At 48.8% G+C, this 11366-nt stretch overlaps 1 long non-coding RNA gene across 1 annotated transcript; it reads left to right on the forward strand.

Moving 5' to 3' along the window:
- Positions 1-1017: 1017 nt before the first annotated feature.
- Positions 1018-2714, forward strand: LOC135973101 (uncharacterized). The gene is made up of 2 exons (XR_010589800.1): positions 1018-1209; positions 1975-2714. It is a non-coding gene; the product is annotated as an uncharacterized LOC135973101 (long non-coding RNA).
- Positions 2715-11366: the final 8652 nt, after the last annotated feature.

Genomic DNA, 11366 nt, shown 5'->3' on the forward strand with positions numbered 1-11366 from the left:
CCTGCCTCTGGGTACCCATAGGCTGCCCCCTGCAACCCAGTACCTAATAGGCCTTACCAGGCCTGCAGCCTAGGGCTTTCCTAGGCCAGAGCTCCCCCGCTCCCTTGGCCTTTCCCCAGCCCTGCTCCACTCCAGATACCTGGTTAGGTTCCCTACAACCAGGCCCATCTCTCTCTGAACACAGAGAGAGACTACTGAGCACCCAGCCTCTTATATAGGGCCAGCTGGGGGCTGATTAGGGCATGGCCCAGCTGCAGCTGCTTCCCCGATCAACCTAGTAGCTTTTCCTTTGCCCCAGCCCTCTGCCAGGGCTGTTTTAAGCCCTTCCAGGCAGGAGTGGGGGATCACCCCGCTACAGGACTGTATGTCTTGGGATTTTAAGGACTGCGTGAACTGGGGGTGATAAATGCACTGAGGTCTGGGACTTTCATTATGGACTACTTGTGCTATGTTTTTGTAATAGTGTCCCCAAGGAGGGGTATTATTTAGGCAAGAGAGCCTCTTCATGGAGTTTCTGGGAACCACTGAAGGAGAAACTGAGTCAGGTGCACTTACTATGCTATGGCCTGCTGCAGAAGGGTACCCAAGCAAGGGACACTTCATCCATCCTGCATCATGGAATTGCCATTTTTTCAGCTTGCTCTAACCTAGGAAGTTACACACAGAGAGACTACATTAAAGGAACATTACGTTTGCAAAGTCAAGTGCTCAGAATTCGGGAAATGGCAGAATTTGGATTGGCTGGGCAACTTGAACCCAACTCCCTTGAGTATTTGCATTATGACAACTGTTTTCAGTTAGATGATCACACGCTATTTATTCAGAGCACAGGCTGGACAGTGTTCGGAAGATGGATCAGGACTGTGTAGTTAATGAGACTGTCATCTGACTGGTCTCTTTCTCTCTCGCACATACGCGTAATTCACATCTGTTTTTCTCATGCACCAGATAACCACATCACCCAGCCATTCTCTTAAAACTCACCCACATCTCCCTCCCGCCGTGGTAATAGGTAACCATTATGCTCTTCTTGATACAGGAAAGAAGGAATCACTCCCTACAGTAAAGGAGGAGAAGCCTCGTACCCCTAAGGCTGGGAGGTCTGCTGCCACCACTGCGAATAGGAAACGTAGGGTAGTGGTGGTCGGAGACTCTCTGCTGAGGGGGACGGAGGCACCCATCTGTCGCCCTGACATTTCATCTCGGGAGGTATGCTGCCTGCCGGGAGCCCGTATCCGAGACGTTACGGAGGCATTGTTGAGGATTATCCAGCCCTCTGACTACTACCCCATGCTACTCATCCATGTGGGCACAAATGATACTGCGCAGCGTGACACTGAGCGGATCAAGAGTGACTACAGGGCTCTGGGAGTACGTGTGAAGGAGTTTGGAGCGCAGGTGGTATTCTCTTCGATTCTTCCTGTCAAAGGTAGGGGCCCGGGCAGAGACAGATGCATCATGGAGGTGAATGCCTGGCTGCGAAGATGGTGTCGCCAGGAGGGCTTTGGCTTCCTAGACCACGGGATGCTATTCGAGGAAGGACTGCTAGGCAGAGATGGCGTTCACCTTTCCAGGAGGCGAAAGACCCTATTTGGACACAGACTGGCTAACCTAGTGAGGAGGGCTTTAAACTAGGTTCGACGGGGACAGGTGAGTAAAGCCCACAGGTAAGTGGGGAACATGGAGTCCTGGGAGATGGGTTGGAAACGAGAGGGAGTGTGGGCTATATTGGCAGAGAGAAAGGGGGGTCAGGACAAAACTGGGAGGAAAGATCAAACCAGTATCTTAGATGCCTATATACAAATGCGAGAAGTATGGGCAATAAGCAGGAAGAACTGGAAGTGCTAATAAATAAATACAACTATGACATTGTTGGCATCACTGAAACTTGGTGGGATGATACACATGATTGGAATGTTGGTGTGGATGGGTACAGCTTGCTCAGGAAGGATAGACAGGGGAAAAAGGGAGGAGGTGTTGCCTTATATATTAAAAATGTACACACTTGGACTGAGGTAGAGATGGACATAGGAGACGGAAGTGTTGAGAGTCTCTGGGTTAGGCTAAAAGGGGTAAAAAACAAGGGAGATGTCATGCTAGGAGTCTACTACAGGCCACCTAACCAGGTGGAAGAGGTGGATGAGGCTTTTTTAAGCAACTAACAAAATCAGCCAAAGCCCAAGATTTGGTGGTGATGGGGGACTTCAACTATCTGGATATATGTTGGGAAAATAACACAGCGGGGCACAGACTATCCAACAAATTCTTGGACTGCATTGCAGACAACTTTTTATTTCAGAAGGTTGAAAAAGCTACTGGGGGGGAAGCTCTTCTAGACTTGATTTTAACAAATAGGGAGGAACTCGTTGAGAATTTGAAAGTAGAAGGCAGCCTGAGTGAAAGTGATCATGAAATCATGGAGTTTGCAATTCTAACGAAGGGTAGAAGGGAGAACAGCAAAATAGAGACAATAGATTTCAGGAAGGCAGATTTTGGTAAGCTCAGAGAGCTGATAGGTAAGGTCCCATGGGAATCAAGACTGAGGGGAAAAATAACTGAGGAGAGTTGGCAGTTTTTCAAAGGGACACTATTAAGGGCCCAAAAGCAAGCTATTCCGCTGGTTAGGAAAGATAGAAAATGTGGCAAAAGACCACCCTTGACTTAACCACGAGATCTTGCGTGATCTAAAAAATAAAAAGGAGTCATATAAAAAATGGAAACTGGACAGATTACAAAGGATGAATATAGGCAAACAACACAGGAATGCAGGGGCAAGATTAGAAAGGCAAAGGTACAAAATGAGCTCAAACTAGCTACAGGAATAAAGGGAAACAAGAAGACTTTTTATCAATACATTAGAAGCAAGAGGAGGACCAAAGACAGCATAGGCCCACTGCTTAGTGAAGAGGGAGAAACAGTAACAGGAAACTTGGAAATGGCAGAGATGCTTAATGACTTCTTTGTTTCGGTCTTCACCGAGAAGTCTGAAGGAATGCCTAACATAGTGAATGCTAATGGGAAGGGGGTAGGTTTAGCAGATAAAATAAAAAAAGAACAAGTTAAAAATCACTTAGTGTAGTGAGTCGGTGTGGCTCCCCTCCTGCCCGGAAGAGGGAGCCCACGTGCAGGCACCAGAGTGGGTGGGACCACGACCGCCTGTCCCCGCCCCCCGGAAGTCAAGGGGCGGGACAGGAAGTATAAAGGCCGGCCGCCAGAGCTCAGTCGGCGGCCAGCCACCACAGGGAGCAGACGTGCGGCCGGGAGCTCCCGGCCAGGAGACCGGCGAAGACCGAGGCCTGGACCCTAGCTGGCCTGAGCTACCCCGGGCCCGCTACGAGGAGGAGCCGCCGGAGCCCGTTCACGCCCGCCACTGGGAGAATCCCTGGGAACCGCACCCCACTAACCCTGAGGGTGAGACTGGACCCGAACCCCTTCGCCCCTGCTGCTATCCAGAGGAGCCGCCTGAGGACCGTTGGCATGACTTCCCGGCAGAGCTACCGGACTTGCCGCCGAGCCCGGGCAGAGAGGAGCCCATGCAGATGGACTGGCCCGATCCCGACGCGACGAACGAGGTAGGCTTTGAGGGGGATCATGGAAGTAGCCCGGGGATAGACGACCCCGGTCCGGCTGTAACTGAGTGTGAGCCTATGTCAGTGTGTTGCGGTCTGGATACCCCACTGACCAGCAGCGGCAGCAACCGCTGTTAGGGCCCCGGGCTGGAACGCAGTGGAGTGGGTGGGCCTGCGTTCCCCCCTGCCACCCTCCGCATGGGTGGCAGGCTTCCCCCTCACCCAACGCTCGGCTACAGAAGCCTAGGCGTGCCTTACCTGAACTGTTTATCCGCTCAGCCCCTGCAAACAAGGGCCTGAGCTAACTGTGTTTGCCCCGCCCTGATCCAGGGCCTGGGCTTGAACTATTTGCTCGCTCAGCCCCCTGCAAACAAGGGCCTGAGCCTAACTGTGTTTGCCCCGCCCTGATCCAGGGCCTGGGCTCCTGAACTGCTTGCTCGCTCAGCCCCCCTGCAGTCAAGGGCCTGAGCTTTAACTGTGGTTGCTCCGACTCTGCACCGAAGAGCCGGAGTTTCGGGACTAACTGACTGCTTGTTCCCACAGTAGTGAGTCGGTGTGGCTCCCCACCTGCCCGGAAGGGTCGAGCCCCGGCTAGGACCTACTACACTTAGAAAAGTTAGATGCCTGCAAGTCACCAGGGCCTGATGAAATGCATCCTAGAATACTCAAGGAGCTAATAGAGGAGGTATCTGAGCTTCTAGCTATTATCTTTGGAAAATCATGGGAGACGGGAGAGATTCCAGAAGACTGGAAAAGGGCAAATATAGTGCTCATCTATAAAAAGGGAAATAAAAACAACCCAGGAAACTACAGACCAGTTAATTTAACTTCTGTGCCAGGGAAGATAATGGAGCAAGTAATTAAGGAAATCATCTGCAAACACTTGGAAGGTGGTAAGGTGATAGGGAACAGCCAGCATGGATTTGTGAAGAACAAATCATGTCAAACCAATCTGATAGCTTTCTTTGATAGGATAACGAGCCTTGTGGATAAGGGTGAAGCTGTGGATGTGGTATACCTAGACTTCAGTAAGGCATTTGATACGGTCTCGCATGATATTCTTATCGATAAACTAGGCAAATACAATTTAGATGGGGCTACTATAAGGTGGGTGCATAACTGGCTGGATAACCGTACTCAGAGAGTTATTAATGGTTCCCAATCCTGCTGGAAAGGCATAACGAGTGGGGTACCTCAGGGGTCTGTTTTGGGACCGGCTCTGTTCAATATCTTCATCAACGACTTAGATATTGGCATAGAAAGTATGCTTATTAAGTTTGCGGATGATACCAAACTGGGAGGGATTGCAACTGCTTTCGAGGACAGGGTCATAATTCAAAATGATCTGGACAAATTGGAGAAATGGTCTGAGTTAAACAGGATGAAGTTTAACAAAGTGCTCCACTTAGGAAGAAAAAATCAGTTTCACACATACAGAATGGGAAGAGACTGTCTAGGAAGGAGTACGGCAGAAAGGGATCTAGGGGTTATAGTGGACCACAAGCTAAATATGAGTCAACAGTGTGATGCTGTTGCAAAAGAAGCAAACATGATTCTGGGATGTATTAACAGGTGTGTTGTGAGCAAGACACGAGAAGTCATTCTTCCGCTCTATTCTGCTCTAGTTAGGCCTCAGCTGGAGTATTGTGTCCAGTTCTGGGCACCGCATTTTAAAAAAGATGTGGAGAAATTGGAAAGGGTCCAGAGAAGAGCAACAAGAATGATTAAAGGTCTTGAGAACATGACCTATGAAGGAAGGCTGAAAGAATTGGGTTTGTTTAGCTTGGAAAAGAGAAGACTGAGAGGGGACATGATAGCAGTTTTCAGGTATCTAAAAGGGTGTCATAAGGAGGAGAGAGAAAACTTGTTCACCTTAGCCTCTAAGGATAGAACAAGAAGCAATGGGTTTAAACTGCAGCAAGGGACGTCTAGGTTGGACATTAGGAAAAAGTTCCTAACTGTTAGGGTGGTTAAACACTGGAATAAATTGCCTAGGGAAGTTGTGGAATCTCCATCTCTGGAGATATTTAAGAGTAGGTTAGATAAATGTCTATCAGGGATGGTCTAGACAGTGTTTGGTCCTGCCATGCGGGCAGGGGACTGGACTCGATGACCTCTCGAGGTCCCTTCCAGTCCTAGAATCTATGAATCACCCTTCCATCCCTTTAGTCACTCACCTCCCAAGGGTGAAGCCCTCACTACTATGTTCACTCTCCAACTAGGACACCTCTCTGTTCTCACACCTGACTCACCTGTTTTCATACTGCTCAAGAGACCCTCAGTTCTCACTAACATTCTCATCATGTCTCCCTCTGCCTCAGACCCTCCCATCCTGAGGACCGTTATAGAGAAGAATGGAGGGAACCAACTTCAACATTACCTCCAGTTCTTCTCTTTCTGGGATCCTTACCAGTCTGTATTTAGGCCTAGGAGGTGTCTAGGAACTATACCACTTTCTCTGGCCAATGATCTCCCTCTGGCAATGGACAGATCCTCTGCCCATACTCGTTTCCTTAGTTCTTTCACTAGGCCTTGGTCGTGATGTGCAGTGACCTGTCTAAGGGATCTAGTGGGAGGATGGAATCACTCTGCAGTAGCTCCACTCTTTTAGGCAATGTTTCACCTTCCCTGATGGAAGGCCCGGTGGAGGTTTCATCTCCCCAACGCTCCTATTCAGTGTGTATCTGAAGCTGTTTTGGGTGGGATGCTGGGGATAGAGATGAGACCAGTCGTGCCCAGGTAGCACTAAATTCTAGAAGTCTGGCAGAAATGGTGGCAGAAACCAGGAGAGCAGTAAAGTCAATAACAGAAGCCCTTCGTAGTGATAAAAAATTTATGGAGATTGAAAATAATAAGAGAGAAGCAAATGTAGAGATTTTTTGACACCCAGTGAAATCTGGCTTATACTGGATCTTTATTACTCTGGACATTAACCCAGATATATTAAAATCTGGGCTGCACTCGCTTAGCCAAATATAATATTCAGGTTATTCACTGGTGAGCATGTGTGTTACAGATCCCCTCTGTGCTGATCTACAGAGGACATGAATTGTTACAGCTCCCAACTTGAGGGGCTGTCTCTTTAGCTCAAGCTGTAAAAGCTCAGGCTTTTAGCTTTGGAGATCCCTGGTTTGATCCTGATATGTCAACTAAGATGCTCTCTGTCATGCTGAGTGAGGAGATATCTGAGCCTTTAGCAATTATCTTTGAAAACTCATGGAAGATGGGAGAGATTCCAGAAGACTGGAAAAGGGCAAATATAGTGCCAATCTATAAAAAGGGAAATAAGGTCAACCCGGGGAATTACTGACCAGTCAGTTCAACTTCTGTACCCAGAAAGATAATGGAGCAAATAATTAAGCAATCAATTTGCAAACATCTAGATGATAATAAGGTAATAAGTAACAGTCAGCATGGATTTGTCAAGAACAAATTGTGTCAAACCAACCTGATAGCTTTCTTTGACAGGGTAACAAGCCTTGTGGATGGGGGGAAACGGTAGATGTGGTATATTTTGACTTTAATAAAGCTTTTGATACTGTCTCGCATGACCTTCTTAAAAACAAACTAGGGAAATGCAACCTAGATGGAGCTACTATAAGGTGGGTGTAAAACTAGTTGGAAGTGTAGTTATCAGTGGTTCAAAGTCATGCTGGAAGGGCATAATGAGTGAGGTCCTGCAGGGATTAGTTTTGGCTTCGGTTCTGTTCAATATCTTCATCAATGATTTAGATAATGGCATAGAAAGTACACTTGTAAAGTTTGCGGACGATACCAAGCTGGGAGGTGTTGCAGGTGCTTTTGAGGATAGGATTAAAATTCAAAATGATCTGGACAAACTGGAGAAATGGTCTGAAGTAAATAGGATGAAATTCAATAAGGACAAATGCGAAGTACTCCACTTAGGAAGGAACGATCAGTTGCACACATACAAAATGGGAAGGAGTACTTCGGAAAGGGATCTGGGGGTCAGAATGGACTACAAGCTAAATATGAGTCAACAGTGTAACACTATTGCCAAAAAAAAAAGCAAACATAATTCTAGGATGTATTAGCAGGAGTGTTGTAAGCAAGACACAAGAAGTAATTCTTCCACTCTACTCCGTGCTGGTTAGGCCTCAACTGGAGTGTTGTGTCCAGTTCTGGATGCCACATTTCAGGACAGATCTGGACAAATTGGAGAAAGTCCAGAGAAGAGCAACAAAAATGATTAAAGATCTAGAAAACGTGACCCATGAGGGAAGATTGAAAAAATTGGGCATGTTTAGTCTGGAAAAAAAAAGACTGAGAGGGCACATAACAGTTTTCAAGTACCTAAAAGGTTGTTACAAGGAGGAGACTGAAGAATTGTTCTTCTTAACCTCTGAGGATAGGACAAGAAGCAATGGGCTTAAATTGCAGCAAGGGTGGTTTAGGTTGGACACTAGGAAAAACTTCCTAACTGTCAGGGTGGTTAAACACAGGAATAAATTGCATAGGGAGGTTGTGGAATCTCCATCACTGGAGATTTTTAAGAGCAGGTTAGACAAACACCTGTCAGGGATGGTCTAAAATGATAATACTTAGTCCTATCATAAGTCCAGGGGACTGGACTCTCAAGGTCCCTTCCAGTCCTATGATACTATGCTTGCTCAGGGCCAGCCTTAGGGAAAATGGTGCCCTGGGTGAACTTGTATTTTGGCACCCTTGGTCCCCACTGCCTCTCCCAGTCCCCCGCCCATCCTCCCCATTGCTCTGGCCCCTGCTGGCTCCATGAGCCCTCCCCATCGCACCCGGGCCCTGCTGCCTCCTCCCCCACATTGCCTCAATCTTCCTTCCACAGCTTTGCACCCCAGACCCGCCCCACTCCTGTGCTTGTTCTTGTAGGAAAGAGAACAGGAACAGATCGTTAAAATCCCAACATTTTCTAGGTCTGCATGTCTCCTGTTGCTAAGTGTTTTTCTCCCTAACATGCCCCCTCTGCTCCCCCCCCCCCGAGATTCTTGCCCCAGTGATTCATTGGGCGCTTTTCCCACTCCTGGAGATAAGAACAGTATCTTTCTATTTGTCTACATGTTGTCAGGCACACCAGTGATGTCACAGAGGAAAGTAATAAAAAAAGTGATTGCTTCTCCTCATAAAAATTGTCAACTTTAAAAACCTGTGATGTGAATGACTTCTCTTGGAAGGTGGAATTATACTGATGTCCTTGTGCTTCCTAGGAATTGGCTTATAGTGAGGGAGCACATGTCCCTAATGGTGCATTGTAATGTGTAAAGGGCAGTTCCACCTACAGCTAGGAAACTAAAATAACTGTGCACTTATACAGAGCATTATATTAGCAGAGTGCTGTTCAGACACTTGTGACACTGGCAGACCAGATGCCAGCTCATGCCAAGGCCCCTAGGCCTCATTGAACACTGACAAATGCATAGCTTAGGCAGGGGTGGCCAACCTGAGGCTGAGAAGGAGCCAGAATTTATCAATGTACATTGCCAAAGAGGCACAGTAACATGTCAGCAGCCCCCCATCAGCTCTCCCACCCCAGCTCCCAGCACCTCCTGCCCACGGGCAGCTTCGCTGATCAGCGCCTCTCCCTCTCTCCCTGCACCTCCTGATCAGCTGTTTCGTGGCGTGCAGGAGGCTCTGGGAGGGAGGGGAAGGAGCAAGGGCATGGCAGGCTCAAGGGAGGGGGTAGGAAGGGGTGGAGTGGAGGCAGGGCCTGTGGCAGAGCCAGGGGTTGAGCAGTGAGCACCCCCCAGCACATTGGAAAGTTGGCACCTGTAGCTCCAGCCCCGGAGTCGCTGCCTATACAAGGAGCCACATATTAACTTCTGAAGAGCTGCATGTGGCTCCAGAGCCACAGATTGGCCACCAGTGGCTTAGGGTGACCAGGTGTCCATTTTTCGACTGGAACACCCGGTCAAAAAGGGATCCTGGAGGCTCCGGTCAGCGCCGCGCAGCTCCTGGGAAGCAACTAGCATGTCCCCTCTCCGGCGCCTATGTATAGGGGCAACCAGGGGCTCCACACACTGCCCTCACCCCAAGCACTGCCCCCACAACTCCCATTGTCTGGGAACTGTGGCCAATGGGAACTGTGGGGGCAGCGCCTGCAGACAGGGCAGTGCGCAGTGCCGCCTGACTGCGCTTCCACGTAGGAGCCGGAGGGGGGACATGTTGGCTGCTTCTGGGAGCTGCTTGAGGTAAGCGCCACCCAGAGCCTGCACCCCAACTCTCTCCCAGGACCCAACCCTCTGCCCCAGCCCCAGCTCTGATCCCCCTCCCACCCTGTGAACCCCTTGATCCCAGCCTGGAGCACCCTCCTGCACCCCAAACCCTTCATTCCCAGCCCCATCCCAGAGCCCTCACCCACAGTCAAAGCCTTCACTCCCCCCCAACACGGCACCTCTGCCCCAGCCTAGAGCCCCCTCCCGTACTCCAAACCCCCCAGCCCCAGCCTGGAGCCCCCTCCTGCACCCCAAATCCCTCATCCCTGGCCCTGCCCCAGAGCCCACACCCCTAGCCAGACCCCTCACTCCCTCTTGCATCCCAACCCCCTGAGCTAGACCCGTGAAAATGAGTGAATGAGGGTGGGGAGATCAAGCGACAGAGGGAGAGGGGATGGAATGAGCAGGGGATGGGGTCTGATTTGTAACAGTCTGCCCTGAGGTTGGTACCCACTCATGAGCCACTCCAGAGCACCTGACAATATTAACTAATGAAGCCTCTCAACACCCCTGGGAGGTAGATCAGTGTTTTCAGCACTTCTCAGAGGAGACAATGGTCATATAACATATCCAAGGCATCACAGCACATCTGTGGCAGAGCAGAGATTAGCACTCAGGAGCTTCCTGGATTCTAGCCTTACATACAAGCCGCAGGAGATCACTGCCTCAAAAGCTAGGAGGGTTTGTGTATGCTGGTATGTAAGGAATGTGGGGGAGTATATGTTATGCAATATAGGTACAACTTAGGTGATCCAGGCTGTAATACAGTGTGTTGGGTGCAGGGATGGTTATGAATACTGCTACACACTAGGGAAATTTGAATATGGATCCAAACATTGTAACTCGAGCTCAAGTCCAATGGAGCTGAAGTTTGGTTGTTGGGAGCAGAGGGGAGGGTTAACTATATATTTCTTTCACTGCTTAGAGTTGCTTAACTGTCACTACCAGACACCTACAATGAACCTGTCAATTAGAGTCCAAACCACCCGTGCCAGCTGAGCTCACACTCTCATTTCAGTATTGCCAACCCCAAAAGTCCAAAAATGAGACAATCTTTTTGTACTTTGTATTTGCCTTTTGTTTTTTCAAGCCGTGAGGGCACATTTGGGTCACATTTTCCAGCTTCTCTGCAACCCTGAGAGCAAGAAACTTGCTTTTAAACAAACAGAAAAATGAGATTTCTCATGTAATTACTTGATTCCAGGAGCTGGAGCTTTAAGTCAAGCATCAACTATTGGGAGACTCACAAGAGCTGGCAACACACGATCCTTGGTGGACTCCCAGTCCAATGTTCTCTTTTTTATTCATCTATTGAATTTAATTAAAAATGTATTAAAATTAATAAAAGCTTATCCGTGAAGGTCCCAGAGCTGAGAGGAGTCATGAGAGTACCTTGCCAATGGGCTCTAAGGATTTGTGTATGTGGGGAAAAATTATTCCCGTCAATTTCCCAGTGTAGACAAACTATGCTCCCATTTCCCCTATCTCCAGGCTTCTGGTTTGCTTTTGATTCAGGGTTCACAAGACAGATCCTCCAGAGCCCAAACTCCCAGCGACTGTTTCGGTCCTCTCTACCAGGAGCCCACAGGGC

This window comes from Chrysemys picta, chromosome 8, assembly GCF_011386835.1.
Source record: "Chrysemys picta bellii isolate R12L10 chromosome 8, ASM1138683v2, whole genome shotgun sequence".
Lineage (NCBI taxonomy): Eukaryota > Metazoa > Chordata > Testudines > Emydidae > Chrysemys > Chrysemys picta.